This window comes from Staurois parvus, unplaced genomic scaffold, assembly GCF_062004578.1.
Source record: "Staurois parvus isolate SC_StPar_1 unplaced genomic scaffold, SC_StPar_1.0 ptg000165l, whole genome shotgun sequence".
In the NCBI taxonomy this organism is placed as follows: domain Eukaryota; kingdom Metazoa; phylum Chordata; class Amphibia; order Anura; family Ranidae; genus Staurois; species Staurois parvus.
Window position 1 is genome coordinate 19734826 of NW_028317961.1, and position 22150 is coordinate 19756975.

Here is a 22150-nt window from a genome sequence, read left to right on the forward strand (position 1 = left end):
ACACTTTGGCCTAAATTTATGATGAAATTTTATTTTTTAAATTTCTTTTCATTGGATATGTTTTATAACAGAAAGTAGAATATATTGGATTTTTTTCAAAAATTATTTTTTGCTTATCTAATAAAAAATAAAAACCTTGGTGATCAAATACCACCAAAAAAAAAGCTCAGTTTGAGGGGAAAATTATATAAATTTAATTTGGGTATAATGTTGCATGACCACGCAATTGCCAGATAAAGTAGCACAGTGCTGAACATCACAAATGTCCTGGTCATGAAGGAGGTTAAACCTTCTCGAGATCAAGTGGTTAAAGAAGGATTCCAGACATGGTAAATGTTTACATAGTTACATTGGCCAAGCTTGGACCAATGTAACTACTGTATGTATAGAGAATGGCATCACTGCCCCACCTGTCCATCTTGTACAATCAGAGAAAGCTTTGAATTCATTCAGAAAATGCAAAGCATTCTCAGAATGAAGCCATGCTGAGCAGCTGATCTCCTATGCTCACAATGCACCAGGCCTGGCCACTCAGAACAGGACTACAAAGAGGAGACTTTGGCAGTGTACATTTATTACCATCTTCCTCCAGCACAATGCTACATGCATAATTTACAGTACCTATGCCTTTGGACGTTTCTATGATAATCTATGTGCAAGGCTGCAGACTGTTGAGCAATTAATGTGCAAGTGAGATCACAAGATTCATTTCACTGTGCTTTGGGAAAAATAAACCTTAGTAGTCTGGAATTATTTACACAACCCATTTAGGAAGTGACTGATAACTGAAATTTTCCAAAAATATGTACTAAAACTGGGGAGCCAGGTTTTGTTATTAAAAGTTTCACCTGGGCAAGGACAGGATAAAAAAGACCAGTGACCCACAGGAAATAAGAAAGAGCCACAGTGCTGTAGCTGAATTTAATTATGTAATGGTTTAAAATAGGAATGCGGCCAAATCTAAAATCTCGACCCGTTACCCACATGTCCATAAAGGTTTATTTACACCATAACATGCATTATTACCTGCAATGACCTGTGACTCAACACAAGGTAACACACTGTTAGGTGCGTGTTGTGGTGAACTGCATTGCAAATCAATTACACCCCTAAACACATTTACAGTGCACCCATATCATAGCCCACTGCAACATACAAACATTATATGGTTCTGTGCATTGCATTTCCCAGCACTGAAAAAAATTAAACATGACAGAGCCGACATGTACTTGACATCCCATTCATCTTGAAAGATTTGCCCTAATGCCCAAAATACATATGCATTGCAGTGTTATGGTGTGAATGGGACCTAATGGTCTACCTATGTGATCAGCTAAACAGATTCCATAATAATAGAATCTTTTTGGAAGAAAGTATTTGTCATCCTGTATTTTGGCACTTAGGGCTGGTTCACACCATGCCTGCCCATGAATAGCACAGGAACACACACACAATTCATACACATACACAATTTCATTCACAATGTAAAAGACACTCCATTCGCAATCTGCAGTGGGTGTCAATAGAAAGTTAACGATACCCCAAACAAGTTTGCCTGTACCTGCCCACACCGAATCTCATGGTACTTCTGTACCACGTGATCTGGCTGCAGTGCATTTTAAAAGTAGTACATGTGCTACTTTTGGTCCAGTCATTGACTATCATAATTTTTGGGCTTTAATACATGCTTTGCAATGCTGTAAGCCTACGTTCACACTGATGCGGTGTAAGTTGAATCCATTTTTCAAAGCAATTTCAAGAAGCAGCTCTAGTGCAAAATGATTTAGCACCTGTCATTCAGTTAGGGTTTACATCTACCTCATTACATAATTAGTTTTACCTCATTCATATAGGGGCATATCTATGTGTACCTACCCGTGTGAAACAACATCTTTGTTCACATGGGATACATAGTTGCTTCATGCATCCACATGCAGGCAGTCCTATTCATGTCTACTGGGACGCAGCAGCTGAACAGATACAGCCGTTCCATATCAGACAGCTGTGTGAATAAGGCCTAAGGGACCACAGATACGCCTAAGTGAATGAGGCCTTACTGACCCAGAACAAGCCTCTGTCTATTGCCTGACACCAGATTAATGCATGCTTGTTCCAGATCAGTAATTCACCAAGCAGTGAAGAAACAGAAGGTATGTCAGCTTTGCAGCATGCACCTTCGAAAAAATGTCATAACATATTTCTATCCTGACAGGTTCCTTTTACCAGTATGCTCATAAACAAATTAATTGTTATTCTATTTACATCATTTACTAATCATTACCTTTACAGCTGCCCGTTAATACACACTTGGGCAAAGGTTACTGGAAAGTTAACCTGTCTAATTTGAAATTAGCTACCGGTATGGCAAAACTGTCCCTTGATGGAAATATTATTGGAATGGGAATATAATGGGAAATACAGCTTCTCATTGTGTTATGTCACCATGCTAAAAAACTGACCACAAACGATTGTTCTTGTGCAACATAAAGATCCTATTAACATGGTAGACCAAAAAAAACGTGTAGAATTCAGATGTCTTTTGGCCCAGTGTAAACCATCTAATAGATTTCTTAGGTGCCATGGTGCATGTATTACCCCTGAAATGAAGTATTTGTAGTATCTGCCAACCCCTTCTCACTGTGCAAGCTTCAGGGCTGCCATTCTGAAACCTGGTCAATAATGTAGAACAAGCAGTCAGTGAAATCTGAATAAAATTTGAACTGTCTTGCTTGTCTCAAGAAGTTATAAGGTCAGAATGAGATTAGGAGTTATGATTAAGCACCTCAGAGTGTGAAAAATCTCAAGACGTTGGCTGCTATCTATTGGATTTTTACCTTTTATATTACCTGACTGCTCCAAGTGATTGCGCAGAATTTTCTCTTTTTTTGTTTGTTGCCACATTTCTATCTTCAAAACTTGCCTTTAAAAGAGACTCTATCATGAAAATGGTACTTCTAATAAAATGTCCCTGCAAAGAATGAAGTAAATACTTACCTCTTTGCAAACCAGCAAACATACAGTAATGTGATGAAGAGGTATCTGTAACCAAAATTCCCTGCCATGTTCACTGGTTCCTCCCATCGACCGCAGAGCCTGGTGGGGGACCCAGGAGATCAACACTCCCAAAAGTGTCAGTTTCTGAGGAGACTTCAGGAGGCAATTCCTCTTTATTGCAGCTGTGTGATAGTGGGAGCAGTATGTATTCCGTTTCTTCTTTGGATATGTTATTGATGTTGCTCATCTCTGGCAGCAGGTGAACAATGGAGATGAGCACCATCATTTGGCATGGCAGGGGGAGGGGTCAGCTGTGGTCAAAATAAAACCATTCACAATAGTAAAGTATCAGTAAGTGTTGGTGTGCTCTCTCAGCTGGCCACTAGTAAACATCCACAGAATTCATAATAGTATAAGTTAGCACCGGCAAAACTAGCAAATGTTAAACCAGGGAAAACAGTGTGTGTGCTTTACACTAAGTAATCCGATTTTCCATTTGACTGTTATATTTTGCGAAATGAGAATCTGAAAGAAGGGATGGTGGCTACAGCACTGTGCTGCAGTTCTGACACAGCCCATAATTTGGGCTTCAGCCTGGGGTGTAGCTGACAACCAGCACAAACAAAAATAAATATGTGCTTTTATTGCACAACACAGATACAGGATACATTCACTTTCCCCCCTGTAGGAGTCAACAAGCATTATTAGGTTGTACTTCTTTCAGGTTGCAGATCATTTTACTAGATAGCTGGAGTCCCACACCAATCCTTCACAGTTTATTTAGTAAATAAATACTTTATTTAGTAAAAAATAAGTGATCTGGGACATCCAAACAAACCCAGTAAAATGCTAATGCGAACGTTATTCTCCTAGAAGAAAAGCAGCTTCATAAACACCCCTAAGCTGTGTTTTTGTAAACACGTTTTAGCACATTTAGGTGCACCAAGCTTATGGGCATTCATTCATTTCAATGGCCAGAATATTAATTTATTCTGGCCATTGAAATGACTATCTGCTCAAGGGATAAATGTGGCAAGCGTTTAGGCACATTTAGATGCATTGAAGAACGTTTTGGCGTTTTTTTTCAGCCAAAATGCTTCCCTCTTTACTATTTTATTTTTTTGCCTCTAAACGCTCCTGCCTCAAAACTTTTGTAAATGCCTATGTGTGCACTAACACATAGGCTAACATGGAAGGGCATTTAGAGGCAGATAAAAATAGTAAAATATCTGTAAAACAGGCGTTTTTGAGCTATAGTGTGCAAGAAGCCTAAAAGTTGTGTTTTTTTCTGCCCATGTGCATGAGGCCCTAGTCATAAGGCTTGGTCAGGTATCGAACCTCAGCTCTCTCTTCAAATTTATACTTACAAGCTATATAGAAACTGTCACGATCGCAAGATCGCCGCCACCAACATGCGACAATCTCACGGCTGCGACCACCAATACGTCACATCTAAGTCTGGATCGGCCGGTCCTTCGGTCACAAGTTTGGCGAGAAGGTCTGGGGTCTGACGCCGCAAAATATGTCACGATCGCAAGATCGCCGCCACCAACATGCGACAATCTCACAACCGCGACCACCAATACGTCACGATCACGGCGTCAGACCCCAGACCTTCTCACCAAACTGGCCAATCCAGACCGAGATGTGACGTGCGTAACAATGCCACACTCAGCTGCGCCCTGCACAACGATTGTCCAGCTAATGGAACGCAATCGCCGCACTTTCAGGAAGAAAGATTTATTACTAAAAGAGTCAAACAGGTGCAATAAAATATTTACAGAAAAAGATGTAACTAAGATATATATACACACACACACACACACACACACACACACACACATATATACACACACACACACACACACACACACACAGAAAACAGCACAGCACAGCAAAGAGATAACAGGGAGAAGTTAAAGGGTTAAGTTACTTGCCATTTAAGCCTTTGATGTAAGCTGTTGAGGCTGACATCCCTGGTGTGTATAATGGCATGGAAGTGGAGATACTCTTGTTATATATTTTTATGACTGAAAAGAAGTGATCTTTAGAAAAATATATATACTATATACATAGAAGCAACGGGCCTTATATGAAAAATATGAATATCAGCATAGATGCATAACTATGAAGTATCCTTTAAGGCTAGGTTAAAATCTATGCGGCCCGAGCGTGCCCATGCATGGCAGACCATTTATTTGAATGGGCTGCAATGCCTCGTGAAACACAGGGAAAAAGTCCCTGCACTACTGCAGCCCACACAAGAACCACAAGTACATTAATCCTAATGGCATGCCACCAGCCCATAGCTCTTGCATTTCAAGTTTTTTTTTGTTTTTTTTTTGACAGGCAACCGCTTCTAATAATTTAATCCTAGCCTAGACGAGAATGATGTGCGCTTGTCACACATTCCAGGAAGCTGAAGGACCAATTTCACTGCAAGTCAGAGCCAAATCCAAAATCTAAAATGGAGGCTTTAGAGATCTGAAGCCCAGCAAAGTTCTGACTCTAGGGAAGACAGCGCAGGACTCCATGGACTGGTAACTGTTTCTTAGAAGTTTCTGTTTCTTAACAGTCAATATTTCACAACCCAAGTGAAAAGATCCTCTTTAAATAGGTTTTGTAAACTCATTTATGCCTACAATAAAACTGACAGAACACAAGGTCACATTATTTATCTTTGGCACATGATCAAACCCTTGAAGTGACATTCTCTCAGCTGTCATACATGTCTCGCTGAACACTAGGAAGCTGGAACCCTGAAAACAATAAACTGCCTTACCAGCTCCCTTCTGTGCTATCTATATAGAATATTGTGGGATCTGACAAAATGTCCTAACTGCTAGATCTCATTTCTTGTATTTATGTCAGTTTATCTAGGTTATATTTTGGGGTTCTTTTATATATTATAAAATTGTCAGATTGAGGCAGGGTTTTACCAAAAAATTTGCACTGTGTAACAATTCCACGGCAGGTTTGGGGACTTTAAAGTACTTTCATTGTACTTACTGTAGAGGGAGAACATAAATAAAGTGTAGCTCCCTGGATATCTTTGCTGGTCAGCCTTTTAGAGCCATGTAACAACTCTCCAAAATCTCACTCTTCCAAAGTCTCTAAGACAGCTAAGGCAGCTCATACAGGCTTCATTTTTTTTAATTTGTTCAAAAAACAAAAAGAAATAGACCCAATTCCACCATCCACACACTTTATGTGGATGGGGGAATCCTTTCTGCTGATTTATTGTATTCTGACAGTGGGGAGATTTCTCTGTCCTCAGAATACACGGATTAGTACTGCCGGTTATAGCCTGCAGGTCTGACTGATCAGCAAAAATCCAACAGGCTGGTTGTACAGATGTTGAATGAAAGATTGACTTCTGTACAACCAGCCTGCCCATACATGGAAACCTTTCTAAAGAAGTCCAGGATTAGACGATACATGGAAAAATAGCGGGGCTTATACACCAATGACGTCATCATGCCAGCCACAGACCGCTGTTGTATTCTTTATATACACAAATGAATATGTGTTACTGCACTTTTTGGGTTATTTAATTATACATGGATTGAAATTCAGCCAGTCCCTGCTGAACTTCCTGAATTTCAGTCAATGTATGGCTGGCTTAAGGGCCATCCTGGAATGCACAGGGTACGGTTATGACCCATTCACTCCAGCAGCATGCACTGCTGTTTGTGTGGAATGGAAGGACGTGGTGCCAAAGCAGCACATTGCACAGTTTACTCATTTTTTTATTGAGCACACTTTATTAAAATGTCCCAAAGTGTCAGCAGCGTAATGGGAAGGATCGCGTTGCACAACCCTACACTTCAGGAGCGTTCAGCATAGCATGCAGTACTTTTTTTCAAAGCAAACAGCTGCAGCATAGAGGTGTGACTTGAAATAAGGAACGTGGCTTTTTGCATTGTCCATTTGTTGAAACTGCATTGGGCAAGGCTGCACACACATCTGGTGTGAACCAACCCTTAGGATCCAAACTCTGGCAGTAACTTGTCTCACTGAGGTATCTAAAATCCTACTGTTGTCTAAGTATATAGTAACTAGCCAAAATGTGTTTCCAATTGTTTAAGATGAGTCTGGGAAAGGTAAGAACCTTTATTAAGTTTTTCATGCAGTTTGTGTCCTCACTAGGGAGATTTCTTCACACTTCCCTTCTTTGTGACCACTTGTACTGGGACAGTAAGTGGTTGTTTTACATTTCCAAGTAAAAAAAAAATAAATAAAATAAAATAAAACTTCAATTACATTATTTAAAGTGGATTTCCTGATATGGATAATTTATACATAGTTACACTGGTCCAGCTTGGACCAATGCAAGCTGGATGTAACTAAGTATATAATATGAATGCCTAGAATTCTTCTCCTTAATACTACATAGTCTTACACAATTCAGTAGTGCTAGTCTCAGTTTATTAGAGAACCCTTCATAAAACACCTTTTGAAAACTTTCTAGGTGAGATTTCCAATTGTTCAGCAAGGCAGATGCAACAGAGCATTAGAAATATTTGTAAAATATTACAGACATACACACAGCTATTCTTATATGTGTAGAAACGAATATATCAAAAACCTATAAATAACTTCACCAGCCCTGCATGCTGGACATTGCCCTTACAATTTTGGTTCTTGTGTAACTAAGGTGTGTGATTAATGGAGTGCAGTACAAACACACACATCCTGATACTCCCAGTGATTCATGTCCCAGGAATAACTTCTATATGAAGTCACTTCAGGTGCAACTGCGTCAGTTTAAAGGTTTAGCCACTTTCAAGTTAATGAATCAGCAGTCCTTCAACTAATGAGCAATAAGCTTGTGGTCTTGGAATGCACCACATTGCTACGCAGAACTGATAAGAGAATTATGTTGCTAAAGCTATGTGAGGTATTTATGGGCATTCGATAATGATGCATAGTGATGTGACTTCTATGTACTGGTAACTATTATTACTGTAGCCAAGCTTAGGTAAACATGCAGACAATCCTTTTTTTTTTTATTCCCTTTATTTTTTCCTATTTAAATTAGTCACCAATAAAAACTTGTTGTTTCCTAGATAATGCTTTACTGCCTTTGTAAAATGATACTTATGCCATACATGGGTCGAAATTCGACCAATTTTTCGTCTGAAAGAATCGGCCGATTTTCGCTGTTAGTGGGTCAATGGCACCGGCCGATTTTCGTGGTTCCTCCCCTTTTCAGTGATCGGGCATGTTGGAAAATTCATGAAATACGACTGATTTTCGACTCAATGATGGTTACAATCGTTTTTCCGAAAATAAAATGTGCATGAGCTGTAACCTGGAAGGAACACAAGTTTCACCTGTTATATGGGGTGAACATTATGACTTGGTCAACTGATTTTCAAAAACATTGATGGCACCATTGAATTACTGAGCGAACGACGTTTTCGATTTTCGGAGTAAAAATCGTTCGGAATTCGAACCATGTATGGCCTGCATAAGGAGTTTATTTACTAAAACTGGAGAGTGCAAAATCAGGCTCACTTCTGCATAGAAACCAATCAGTTTCTAATCTCAACTTGTTCAATTATGCTTTGGTAATAAAGCCTGGAAACTGATTGGTTTCTATGCAAAATAAGTCTGATTTTGCACTCTCCAGCTTTAGTAATAAACCGCTTAGTGTCCAATTTATAAAGAGCCCAACGGGTTAACATAGGGATACAATAGGAAGAAGAGTCAGCCGCACACCAGAGAATAGATGAATATAGTGTGTATTTATTAATCCATAGGGCACACAAAACACCAGGACATGAATACAGGATCTGTTAACGCGTTTCACACGATCTTGTGCTTATGATCTTCCTATTGCATCGTGTGTGGTGGCGAGCCAGAGCCTGCATCTGTTGTGGATTGATCTGGATTGTTTGCCTGAGCGGTATACCTTTGTTCTTTAGATTTAACCTAGGGATAGGCAAGGCTTTTGAACCTGGTGTGCCGAAAAATGTTTGTAAGAAATTGAGAGACAGACAGAGTCGTCATTGCCTGACAGCCCCCACCACAGTGTTTACACTCAACAATCCAGACACCCCCAAATACCTCCCAACTTTAGAACGTGAGAGAAAGGGACACCTCAGAGAGAACAGGATCTGTGGAACGCTATGAGTTTGTGTGTGGAGTCTACTGGCACATAATGGGCACTACATATGTGTGCCACGGACCGTGCACTCGTAGAATGCTTCCTAATTACACTAACACAAATAAGAGTCTTGCAGACACACACAAACCTCAGCACAAAGAATTGTTTTTAAAACACTGACATTTGCACCCACCCATATATTTACCACAAAATATAATCAATACAACCTTCAACCTAAATGACATCTTGTTAGTGCAACTTTTATGCAACTTAGCATAAAGGTAAAGCTCTAAATTAATGTATGAATTTTACTTTACTTTATTTGCCTTTAAATGATACACTGTGATGAGCACAGTAAAAAAAATAAATAAATAAAAACTTACCATGACATTAGGAAAAGATTAAGTGGTCGACAAGGGCACAAATCAGCAGAACGTTGGCTTTTTCAGAGGTCTGCTATCTCAAAAATGATATGTGCTTATGTTTGTGACCATTTGATGGTTGTCAAAATTTTTTACCATCAAGCAGACTGGGGGGGAGGAACTAGGTTTTATTTAATTTAAGGGGGTGTGTGTACACACACACACACACACACACACACACACACACACACACACACACACACACACACACACACACACACACACACACACACACACACACACACACACACACACACACACACACACACACACACACACACACACACACACACCCTTTTTTGTGTACAAAGCAGGGACCAGCTGAATTTCGATCCATCTATGGTCAGGCTGGTCATATAGAAGTCGATCTCTCGATCAACTTCTATACAACCAGCCTGTTGAAAAATGTTCACTGCAATTATCATTGCTGCTGGCATTCTGATGGCAGGGAATAGCCCTGTGGGAGGAATTCCCACATCCACCATGAATGTGTGGATGGGGGAATCAATTCAGGAATCATGAAGCAGAGCTTGTAAACAAAATGACGCTTTTAGCTTCGCCCATGCACAGATATGGCTGCAAGTCACACACAGAATGAAGATTTTTAAAACATTTAGACACATTGATCAGGCTTACACCAAGGTGATAACTTTCTTGTCTATCATTAGAAAACACCAGAAGATAGAAATATGGCAGCTAAAATTGGTGATTTGTTTTACAGGTGCAGGATCTGATGTTCTTGATCCTTAGTTCACAACCTAGTGAGTTACTGATCTGTACCAGCAATATGAATGCCATACAGCAAAATGCAAATAATACTGTTCCTTTATTAAAATAGAGAGCAGGAACAGATTCTATTCTGACAGGTTTTGCACTACGCAGAGCGCTTTCTCAAAAGAGAAAGATTTGAGAAAGCGCTGTGCCTATCAGAAAACATGCCAGCATAGAACTGGTTCCTACTGGTTATTTTAATAAAGGAAGACATTTATTTTCCATCATTTTGTGCAGCATTCCTGTTGCTGTTTCAAAAGATTTGGTGGAGACGAGCCGAGCCAGCATGTGAATGTGGAGTGTGGAGCCTGATGTTACCTGAAGCGGCATGTAAAAATAGTTGACTAGTTCTTAAATGTCAAATAAAACCACAGAATTCTGGGGAAAAAGATGTGAACACTGAGAAAACATAAAAATGTTATCTAAATGCTGTCAAAGGGATGGAACCCCTGGCCCAATGTCGCAGAGTCACAGATCTCTTCATTAAGCCACCATGCCAACATATACTGGCCCAATTCCGAAGTTTATTATCAGAATCCACAATTGTCTTAATTCTTGAATTCCTCCCAAAAAGTTCTAATTATATCCTAAGATCTTGTCCATCAACAAATATTAATTATAACCACCAGTACTCATACTTACCTATGCCCAGCATTAAAATATGCAGATTTTAGCCAGCAGTGTAAAATATGTAGTTATAAAAGAAAATCATAAACACGGTTTGTCTCATGTAGGTTATGTTTTTATTAACACCATAACCAGCCCCAATTATTAAATACAAAGCAGTTAGAGCACATCAGTACTCAATAATACATTATTTATACCCAATATATTACTGGCTAATCAAATAGCACAACAGAGACAGAAACATATTGGCCACTACTGCTAAATCATACAAAGCTCAGCAGAGTGCTTTTAATGCAGGCCATAGACGAGTCGAAAACCGGCCGTTTTAAAAAAAAAAAAAAAAAAACGGTCGTTCAATAGGCCGACATTACCACCAATAGTAAAAAAAAAAAAAAAAAAAAAAAAAAGGTCGGCCAATTTTTGTCCCGTCTACGGCCGCCATTTAATTACTTCTGTCCCTTGCTCCGCTATTACTGTATATTTGACATGAAAAAGTATTGCGGTTGCAACAATGTATCCATTTCGGATACAGATAGTTTTATTCGGATACAAATAGATACATTGTTGCAACCGCAATACTTTTTCATGTCAAATATAATAGCGGACTGGAACTCTTTCTTCTTTTTCTTTTTCTTCTTCTTGCAGGTCACGGCTCATGCGCAGATTTTTTTATCAGTAAAACGATCGGCCGATTTGCACAGCATTGCCGGCAAAATCGGCCGATTTTTTCCCAACTTTACTGATGAAAAAAAATGTGCCAAAACCCTGAAAAACAGCCGACCATTTAACCCACTAATGGTGCGAAAATCATCCGATTTTTTTTCGGCCGAAAAATCGTCCGATTTTCGACCCGTCTATGGCCTGCATAAGAAAGTTTTCATGTAATTCAGGGGCCACAAACCCAGTCTCTTATTGTACTGTATAAAAGCCAACATTTTTGTTTAAGCCAAAATGATTGATCTCCTGTAACTAATCAGACTCAAATGTTAAGTGGCAATATGATTTACACAATCATTTACTTGGTAGGTGTGCAGAGCAGATCTTATCAAGCTGTATTTTTAATCTTCAAGTAAAGGCAAGCTGAAGGAAGGCCTGAATAAGGTGATTTAAATCCTTTCTAAATTCATTCTATTTATAGAAAACAATATGCTCCAAATGAAAGGCAGAGTGTTTGTTATCTAAGGGAACACGACTGAAAAGCAAACACCCAATTATTGTATTTATTTTTATTTATTATTAGGTATTTATATAATATTTAACAAAAGAAAAAACAGCAATAAAAAATCCTTTGATTCTGAATTACCTCATGCCCTAGCAAACATGACTATTATCTGTCAACTTCAAGTACCAGATGTGTCCTCTTGAAGGCAATTAAGCTTCTGTTACATTTCTAATTTGTTTTTGTTGACAGAACATAATGCAGGTGACCAGGGACAGCTTTTATTCCTTGATGGTTATGTTCAGAATTCTGTACAATATTCAAGAACAATGCCTTTTGTACACCCCCAATTTCATAAAAGTTGGAAAACTGTAAAATCTACATAAAAAAAGAATGCAATGGTTTGAAAATCTTATAAACCCATATTTTATTTACAATAGAAAATAGAAAACATATCAAATGTTTAAACTGAGAAAAAGGGCCATTTTAAGAAAAACAAAAGGTAAATTTGAAATTGATGGCTGCAGGTCTCTAAAAAGTTGGCACAGGGCCATGTTTACCATGATGTAGCATCCACTCTTCTTTTAACAAACGTCCAGAAACTGAGGAGACTACAGTATTTGCTGGAGTTTTGGGAGAGGCATATTGTCCCTTTCTTGCCTGAGCATATGCCGCTCCAAAACCTAGATACTGTATATCTTTCAGCAATGATGTTGCCTTTCCACATGTGCAAACTGCCCATTCCATGTGCACTAACATACTCCCATACAGAGGCAGACTGACAACTCATGGGGCCCCCGGGCAATAGGGGACCATGGGGCCCCTGTGTCCTTGCCCAAACTCAAAAAAGCCTATAAAAAATAGGTACCAGGGGCATCTCGTGGGGCCCCCTACTGACCCCGGGCCCTCGGGCAGTGGAAGAGTTTCCAAATGGTCAGTCCGCCCCTGCTCCCATACCATCCGAGATGCAGGCTGAGTGCTGATAACAAGCCAGAAGATCCCTTTCCTCTGTAGGACACAGTGATCACGGAGATCGCCAGGTGGGCACCCCCAGGGGTGCGTGGGAGGGAGCGTTCTGGGAGGACGTCATATGATGCCCTCCCAGAACTGGCCAGCTGCAGTGAAGCCATCATTTGGCTATCTGCGGTCAGCAAGTGGTTAAAGTATTCCTGAGCCCATGCAATGATGTCCATCGCAGAATCATGCCTGTTTTTAATAGAGAACCGTCTGAAGGTCCAAAGATCACCGATATCCAAAATCCAATATTGCATTTTGGCTTTGCTCCTTGCGCACACAGATTTCTCCACATTCTTGAAATCTTTTGATGATATTATGTACTGTATATAATGATACATTTAAAGTCTTTGCAATATTACATTGAAGAACATTATTTTGAAATCGTTCAACAATTTTTAGACGCAGCTTTTTTGAGATTGGTGAACTTCTGCCCATCCTTACTTATGAAACAGTCTGACTCTCTAAGATGCTTTTTTTATACCCAGTCATGTTTCTGACCTGCTGCCAATTAACCTAAGTAGTTGCACAATGTTCTTCCAGCTCTTTCTTGTTAGTACCACTTATTTTGCCAGGTTTTCTTTTGCCTTGTCCCAACTGTTTTATGAGATGTGTTGCTGCCTTATATGTTCCTAAATAAAATGGCACATTTTCTCACTTTAAACATCTGATATGTTTTCTATGTTATATTGTGAATAAAATATGGGTTTATGAGATTTGCAAATCATTGCATTCTGCTTTTATGTAGATTTTTCACATCATCCCAACTTTTTTGGAATTGGGGTTGAATATTACATTTACAGCATTTCTCAAGGAATTCTCCAAATGCACAGTAAAATATATAGATTTCTGCTATGTAATATTTGTGGTTAGATGTAATTCCGGACTCCCTCTCTCTCTCCTTTGGACCCCACATCCACTCACTTTTAGAACATTTCCAGAATATGCCCCTTCTCAATCAATGACACCACCAAGATACTAACTCACTCACTTGCCTCTACTATTGCAACTTCCCTCTCATTGGCCTAACTCTACACTGGCTATCCCCCCTTCAGCCTATCATGAATGCTGCTGCCAGATCGATCCACCTTACCAAATGTTTAATGTCCACCACCCCTCTCTGTCAATACCTCCACTGGTTTGGATCACCCAAAGATAAAATTCCAAACGCTAACAATATACAGCCAACCACAACTCCAGTAAAACTACACAAATCCTTTAAATAACATAACCACCAGCTATAACACTAACCTTGTCCCAAAATATCACCAAAACCATACTCTCCACCAATCCCAAGTCCTCATGCTCTCTCACTGCCTCATCACCTCCTTTCATGCTTACCTCCAGGACTTCTCCAGAGCTTCTCCCATCCTCTGGAACACCCTACCCCAATCTCTCCAGCTATCTCCTACTCTTTCTGTCTTTAGGCAAACCCTGAAAACTCTTCATGGAATCCTATAGCCAAAACGTAATGTTTATTTCCTTCAATTTATCCCCTCACAATTTACCTCTCCTGTTTGACCTGGCCCTACACTGTAAGATTTCTGTCATTTAGCTCCACTGGAAGAATGAGAGAAACCTATTGATTTTCCCATTCATGATAAATGACGTGACGGCACGTCAAAAAACACACAGCAGCTGCATCTGATTGGATGTAGCCACTGCTCTGATAAGTTCCCACCCAGCTTCTTCCATTTACAGATCCAATGGTGTTGAGCAGGATGAATCTGAGAGGCCCAACCAGGTCTCAAATTTCAACTGGTTCATCGGGAACTGGCAAAAATTCTGTCTATTTATGGTCAGGTTTAGATTTTAAGTGCTCACAAGCAAGGCCCCCTAACCCTCTTGACGTGAGATGTATTGTAACTGTACTGCTTTTATTTTGTAAATTGTTGGTGCTATATACAGTCAGGTCCATAAATATTGGGACATCAACACAATTCTAACATTTTTGTCTCTATACACCACCACAATGGATTTGAAATGAAACTAACAAGATGTGCTTTAACTGCAGACTGTCAGCTTTAATTTGAGGGTATTTACATCCAAATCAGGTGAACAGTGTAGGAATTACAACAGTTTGCATATGTGCCTCCCTATCTTTTCTGTGTCAGTATTATGTATAGTGTGGTGAAAAGCAATGTTGATGTTTAGCAGCAATTGAGATTTGATTTTTTTGGAGTTCATACACTGTGAATGGTACTGTGCTGATTGATTATATACAGTAAGGCCCCTACATACAAGAGAGTTCTGTTCCGAGAGAACGTTCGCAAGTCCAATTGGTAAGTCCAACAAAGTTAGCCTAGCTACCCAACTAACACAATCGACCTAATAAATGACTATAAACAGGTTTAAAACACATTCCACACAAATAACACATGGAAAAAAAAGGTTGAAGTAAAAATACAGTACTGCATAAAGTACACAGAAGCACCACCACTTGTAGAGGATGCACGCATGAGAATATATGCCAGAAATGTGAACTCTCACAATTGCACATGCAAACGCAGGTGTGCATCTTTGAAAGGTGCAACTTGAAAGTTCGTATGCAGAGGACTAATTGTATATATTTATAAGGTATATGTGAGTACATTTTGCAATGTACTCAAACTAAGCTAGACAAATCTATGCTCAGGAATTAAAAGTAATCGACATTGGATGCCTTCTTCAAGAAATGCCTGATGCCACATGGCAGTCCTGCTCATATCCACCTATACGTTACTGCAGGGCCAAAATCTTCAACAATGAGATACAGCTTCACAAATGAAAAAAGGCTTACATACAACCTCTTCCAAACACTGGTAAATAATTGCTAATTATTGATTAAAAAAACAGCTAACAACAACAGGTCCCCAGAGGGTGCCTTGACAAGTCTTCACAAAGTACTCAATCATAACAAGCCCAGAAGATATCTTTGTGCACCTTCATTGACCTTCTAGAGTACCATTTGCTCCTCAAAGCCAATGAGCTTACTATGGAAACCATGACTTCATTAGAACAAGCATGGCTTAGCACATGGCACTGTGGGCTGCTTGGGGCGAAGCATGCCAGAACTTCAGCCTCCAGCAGTATGTGGATTTTGCTAATGGAGTAGCCAATGACAGGGTCTCCAGGGTGTTCTATGAATCAGCTGAATATATAGGCAAATTTTGGTACCTGAATTTATTTCCTGGAAATAACTTAGGTTCTATGGGTGTAATGTACTAGCTTAATTTAAAGTGTATCTTAGTTTTAGATATAGTGGGGAAGAATTAGAGGTATTGTCAGGTTTTACTGCCATTTGAGGTTCCTTGAGAGAACAGAAGACAGTAAAACCTGACACAAGTTCTTACCTTTCCTTACTCCATCAAAAACAAAAAAAGAGTTTTGGGTATGGATACACGTTAAAGAGTTAGTTACCTTTAATGGCCATTTAAAAAAAATCCTCATGCATTTCAGGATCCCCAGCACAATACATACCCCTCCTCAGTTTTTCAAATAGTTCATTCTGTCCCCCTCTGTAAATGTAGATTGTGTGCTGCCTAACAGAAACCCCCCTGCTTCAGGACAGACCGTTAGCAATGCGCCCTCATCCAGCGGCTGCTCTGGCTAATTGAAACACTATGCTTGCCCAATGCATTCACTCAGCTGTTTTCAGTGGCTCAGTTCAGCTACTGTTGCTGCACAGAGAGACACACTGTATGAATGATCAAGAGTAGCTGCTAGATGCACTGCTAATGTCTGGCCCATCCTGTCAGAGAGCAGGAGACAGCTGCTAAGGAGTGTTTTAAGACTGGGTGTGCATGGCCTACATGTATTGAGGGGGATAGGAGAAACTACCTGAGCATAGGTGGAGTGTTATGTAATGTGCTGGGGATGCTTGAATGCATGGGTTTGTTTTTTTTTTAATGGCCAATAATGGTGAATTAACCATTTAAGTACAAGTTTACTTTATGAGTTAAAGTGTAACTTTATTTTTCAGCACAGTTATACTAACTTTTTAGGCCTTCATCTCCCTTGCAGTCTCTGATCCGCCAAGATCTCCATTCGGTCCTTTGGAGAGATGAGGAGATGGAGTTTGAACTCTCCACTGGACTAAACGAGAATCCTGGTGTGCACACACAGGCTGACGAAAAGGATTCTGACAAGAAGTCCAGTTGCACTTTAAGCTATGCTGATTTCTATTTTGTTCATTGTTAATAAATTCAATTATACAATAAAAATCCTGTTTTAGAGATATTGTCAGTATCAGTAAAAATTTTCCATAAAAGCTTCACTGCTATGACATAAATACTAAGAATGAAGGGTAATGTTGTGTATCCTACCACTCTTCAATCAGCCCAGAAGAAACATATGGCTAGAGGGGCTAAATGCATTCTCCAAGCACATTAGCAGAGCCTTACTGACATTTAGCATATCATTTATATGTTGTTACTAGATTTAGAACCAGCACTAGGACATGACTTTTTTCTAGTCTTGTGACTAGAATGTAATTACAGGATTGTGTCATTGTCTAAAAGCCTTTAGTTATTTGAACAAACAACAAATTCCCCATTGGTCAGCATGCAATCGTAACTCTTTTTTTGATGACAGGTGCATTGTGTGAGCTTTCAAACCCTGATAACATTCAGGCCACTGTTTAAACCTATTGTTGGGAAAATGAGTTATACCTCAGCATTGATTGTATGTGAATGATGTCCTCAAAAGCATGTACATATGTAAACACCCTAATAAAATGTCTACAGCATTCTATTACAACCTGAATTTCTTATAGTTGACATAAGCATATATATTGCTGCATTGACCTTTGCTAGACTAACACATAATTAAAGTGTCAGTCAACCCTAAACTGATATTTCTGTTGAGTTCCTGGATGTGCATGCCTGCTATGACCATTATGACGTGTCCCTATTTGCTATTTTTTTTTATTACTATTATTATGGGGAATGCAATAGGAGATGTCAGAAAACATGGAAAGATAATTGAGAGCACCCAGATCTCCAGGAGAACAGTCAGAATTGATCTAGGTGTTGGAGTATTGAAGTCCTGCAAGAAGCCAGGTACTGATTCTGTCTATCAACATACTTATTGGTGGACTGAACCTTAAAGGCGTTTTAATAATGTGACAGACAAAATATAATTTTCAGGATGTTGAAATAGTGGCCTGCCACTATACTATGGCCCAAATTAATTATCTAATGCAATCAAGTGTGGGCAGAATTCTCAGAGCTCATCTGCTCAACTCGCCATTTTCCTGTTTTGCACATCTCAGAATGCACAATTAGTCAACAGACTAATGTTGACTGCAGTAAATTATTTTCTTTGTGCTCTATTTGCATATCCAAATACTCACTTTCCTCTACTAAACTCACAAAGGGAGGAGTTCTAGAAACACACTAAAGTAAACTTAGAATGCAATTGTTCATAATGGCCTTAGGCAACACCGATTGTCACCACAGCCAAGAGCGTGGTCTCACGCTCTGTCAATGACATCATGCAAAATAGACTTTTTAAAACTATACACTGATCTACTAAAAAAGTAGAAAATGTGTACTTCGCCTAATGAAGAACGTGAACCTGTGTCCACTTCTATGACCTAATCATGTGTAACGCAAATTCTGTTTATTTTCAAATCCCATATGAAGTCAAAGCCTGCACACTATTCAACAAGCCAAGTAAAAATTCACTTTTTAAGGTAACATTTAATACTCCTTTTGTATACTTTTATCTAAAGCGTGTTATTCATCACAATTTTTGCATATTTGAAGTTACAATATTTTGTTTTATTATTACATTACAAAGCATTTTTGAAGTACTGTAGTACTAGTACTAAAGCCTTACAGTTATTTTTATTATAAATACATTTGTACTGACCAGTTGAATGGAGGACAATAAATGCTCACTTAAAGCAGATCTTCACCCTCTGAAACATGAACCCTCCTCTCGACTCTCTTGTCTTGTGCATGGACAGCACTCTTTTTTTTCTAAAGGTTTTTTTTTTTTTTTAATAAACTTTTGTGCCCCCACCTTGCACGTCATTCACCTAGGTCATGAATAAGAGCAGTTTGGCTGAAACGTGTTGACATGTGGCTGTCATCTGTTACCCGCCAATAAACACAAGATTGCCGAGTATATACTGGAGTTGCCTATTAAAATGACATGCACTGTCCTCTCTTTTCCTCCTGAGATATGCACTTCCCATATACCAGGAGGCAAAGCCTTCTATTCAGTACAAATTGGGGGGGGCTTTGCAAGGTGTCAGTGGGAGGCGCGCCAGTTGAACTTAGAACAGCCAGCAGCCTCTCGATTATGTCACAGAAAAACAAGGCAGCACGCAATTTGTTATTTAACTCCACAGTCTCTACATTCGAGTGCCACTTCTCCAAACTTCCAGTTGGGAAGCGAACAATCACGTCATATAAAATCACCCAAATCCCTCTTTTTGGGACTACATGTCCCATAATTTCAAGCTCCACCCTGGCCACCGCACACGCATGCCCACTACTAGTGTCTGACTGCCTGTGCATATAGTGTAATAGTGTCAGCTTGGACTCGCGAAGGGGTGGCTATATTCGACCATGTAAGGCTGGAAACCTGGGGTGGCAGTCTTTTGACTGGCTTAACTAAGAGGAAAGACTGTCATTTGGAGAGGAAGAAGCAGCATACAGGTAAGTACTGAGGCCAACTGGTAGAATTGGTTTATTATTACTTTAAGGGTTCATGCACATGGAGCTTTTATGGACATAATTTATGCATAGTATAAATTCCCTGCACTTTTGTGCATTGGCATTTAACTGTGCATCTGATGTATTTTCAGAAAACAGAACTATCGTTACATTTGACATGCACACACAGATCAATGCTGATGCAAAGAAGCATCTACGTTTACAATAGCACACCCACGTCAGTTGAATGTGTAGATCCCCGGGCACAGAAAAGGGCTGGGAAATTACACTAAGCATATAATATGCATATAGAATCCCTCTGTGCATGAGCCCTAATATATCCATGCATTTGCTCAGATTTCTGCCTACATGGAATGTATAGCAGCCACCTATGTATGTGGAATATAATATTCTAAGATATCAGGAAGCAACAAAAATGTGCCACACAAGTTCTACTCCAATGTGACAGGAAAGTCACTTCCCTCTGTAAATCATTGCACACCTGACTGCAGAGCACAAATATCACGTTACTGCAGAATTCCTACACAAATCACAATCTGAACCTAGGAACATAACATGGGCACAAGGAAAAGCAAGTGACAGTCTGGAGTTTTTGGGTTTGTGGGCATCTTATGAATGAACTATGGCACTCCTGAGACATTCATCTTTGATCATCTTGTTCACCTATTGTTGGTAATAAATAGTGGCTGCATAAGAGTCTCCCAGCTTTTCTGCTTACTGCTCCAGGTTTGTGAGGTCACGTAAAAATTAACCCAGAGCATTTACTATTCTAAAGAGGATTGTTTCCGCAGTCTAACTGGGTTATTCAGTAACACACCACAAAGAACAGTGGAGTGGGGTAATCCATATCTGTCACTCAGAAATCAGCTTTTATTAACTTGATCACTATCAGCTAAGACCACAATCTTTAATGTTTGGTACAGGTGAAGGTACACAAAACCAGACTGCATTTTGCTAGGAAAACTGTACTGAGACAATGCAGAGGCTGCCTTTACTAGGCTCTACTTCTGAAAAAATGCCAGCTGACTGGCTGTCAAGCTGAGCCATTAGCTTTAAAGTGTAAAGGATACAGTCATAATTTGGCAGATCATTTTTCACCTGGCTCAGTCAAAGTTTAAAACAACTTTTCTCAAGCCTGGTAGTTCTGACGGGCCAGCCACAGCTTGGATTTCAGCTTAAAAGCCAATTCACACGAGAAACTGCAAGTAACTGTGTATTGTTTCCTTTTACCTATGTATGCATTTGACGCGCATTTTACATGCAGTTTACGCACGTTTACATTCAGCTGACAGGCATTTTTCTACCTGCATTTGTCCTGCAAGGTCACTTTATTCAGGTTTCTTTCTTTGGGCTTCTCTGTGCATTGTGATGCATTGCAGTGCATTTGCAATGCGTTTGCATGCATTTTTGAATCCAACATGCTGTACTTTCCTGCACTGCATTGCAATGGTGTGAACTATACCCAAAAGGATAGCCTGGATTTTGGACTGTCTAGTGCAACCAAAATGCAACCAACTGCATTCCACTGCGTTTGGTGTGAAAGGGCCCTTAATGAATGGCTAGCATTAAAGGGGTGTTCCTCACAGGAAGTGGAGGGGAAATTCCCCCCCAAAAATATAAATTGGCTGGGGTTTAACCCATCCCTTTAATTCACTACCTTCCCCAACTAAAAAAAACAAAAAACCTTCTGGCTATGCATACACTACAATACTTATTGGGACATCGACCTGTAGATCAGGAGTCATGACATCACCCTGACTACCTGACCTGCATTCCTGTTCTGTGTCAGTGACTCAGAAAGTAATGAAGCCTTAGATAGGCCAGTAAATAGTATTGGAGGGTAATATCAAACACAAATTTCTCAGCAAAGTGATGACTTCAGCTTGTTTAACATCACGATGTTAAAATCTATGCAGGACAGAGAAGAATAATATAGGAAAAGTCTTATTGTAACAGCAACAATGGGCACTTTATTAGACTGTCCAATGTATGCAGACTTTATTCACTGATAGAAATAACACGTCACTATCCTAAAACATGGCCCAAATTTAGGCAATGCAAGTCATCAAATCACTGATTCCCACCATAATACATTAGATTGTACGCCCCTTGAGGGTTTGGGACTGAGGTGAATGTACAATATATATGTATAGCACTGTGTAAATTGACAGTGCTATATAAGTACATGTCATAATAATGATAATAAATAATCCCCATCGAGGGATATCTACAGCAGAAAAAACAGAGAAGGCAATCAAACATCTTTAACCTATATTACAACATAATATTTAAATCTAATACCTGATTGGTCTGAATATCTGAGCAAACAATTGTAACTGAACACCTCTGTTCTCAGGATTGAAGTAATTTTTGTGCCTATCCCAAC

General features: G+C 39.5%; 1 protein-coding gene across 2 annotated transcripts in view; it reads right to left on the reverse strand.

Moving 5' to 3' along the window:
• The window catches only part of EZR (ezrin), a 111443-nt gene that overhangs the window by 81927 nt on the left and 7366 nt on the right, over positions 1-22150 (reverse strand). The window lies entirely within an intron of this gene.